This window comes from Sinocyclocheilus grahami, unplaced genomic scaffold (genome assembly GCF_001515645.1).
Source record: "Sinocyclocheilus grahami isolate Dianchi unplaced genomic scaffold, SAMN03320097.WGS_v1.1 scaffold40204.1, whole genome shotgun sequence".
NCBI classification, from domain to species: domain Eukaryota; kingdom Metazoa; phylum Chordata; class Actinopteri; order Cypriniformes; family Cyprinidae; genus Sinocyclocheilus; species Sinocyclocheilus grahami.
The window spans coordinates 1-1251 of NW_015523686.1; the positions used below are offsets into that span (position 1 = coordinate 1).

General features: G+C 36.3%; 1 long non-coding RNA gene across 1 annotated transcript; it reads right to left on the reverse strand.

Annotated features, from left to right (window-relative positions):
• Positions 1-28: 28 nt before the first annotated feature.
• Positions 29-1001, reverse strand: LOC107580692 (uncharacterized). The gene is made up of 4 exons (XR_001608683.1): positions 907-1001; positions 652-747; positions 471-541; positions 29-387 (listed from the first exon to the last, which is right to left on the reverse strand). It is a non-coding gene; the product is annotated as an uncharacterized lncRNA (long non-coding RNA).
• Positions 1002-1251: the final 250 nt, after the last annotated feature.

The following is a 1251-nucleotide window of genomic DNA, read 5'->3' on the forward strand; positions in this document are numbered from 1 at the left end:
AATCATTTCTTTCACAGAATAATTTTAACTGCTGCCAAAGATAAACAGAACCACAGTACAAAAACAAAGAATTTCCCATACATTTTTTGCACACAAAAACAACCATGGAAATGCAATGACATTTTTTACACATCACATTCAAATCTTATATATCTGTAGATTTATGTGGAGTGTTTACATTGGCTTCAGTTTGCAGCTTATTGTAAGTATACCTCAAGAGATATATCTACTTATACGAAAGGACAAGAATAGTAAACAATATCCACTGTCAGAGAATTTTCTTCTCAAGGGTCTGTGAAATACAACGTCACTCCGAAGTCCTCCTTATAGATGTCCCAGGTCTTTGATTTGTGTGGATTGTCCAGCTCCTCCCTCGAGAGATACAAGCTACAACACAAACAACAACACAAAGATTTCAGCTCTCAGAAGAGAAAAAAAACTTCCAAAACTACAGACAAAAAAAACCCCACCTGTTGTTCTCAACAAAAGAGGTGTTAAACCAGAAATAGAAAGGACAGTCCTCGTAACCTTTTGGCAAACCCTGGAGAGAGAAAAAGGAAGTTCAAGCAACAGTGAACAACATTTATATGTTCTGCCGACACTTCATCACATATATGGGTCAACTCAATACTAAAATAGTGGAGGACTTACAGCACTGGACTCAAACATGACCTTCACATCTCCAGTCACAACAGGCCCTTCCTGTAAACTGATGACCACCGCATTGTTACCGGTGTCAGGAAACACCTGGGAAAAACACATGACGGAACGGGACAGGAGGATTAGAATGACGTGGAATGTGTGCTTTAGTACGCCACTAGTAAAGCTGCTAGCTTTGCCCTTATTATACAGAACAGAGAAACGTGTTAAAAGTGTTGATGATCACGTCTAGCTTTAGACACGTACCGCACAGTTCTGCTGTTTGGCACAAACACACTGGAAGACGAGCTCTCGCTTCACTATGATCTTCACCTTCAGGTCGCTCCCATTCCCCTTCCCTACACCTGAACAACAACCACAGCCACGGGAAAATTACACAGTGTTTCCTTTGTTTACTTAATATTTACTTACAAATTTTCCCTTTAAGTTGCATGAAACTACATTTTAATATTAAATTTAATTCAATATGAATATATGCATCATATTTCACATTCAATATGTTTAAATTAATTTAAATTACATATTCAATATAATGTAAATATATACATATACTGTAAATATATATATATATATATATATATATATATATAT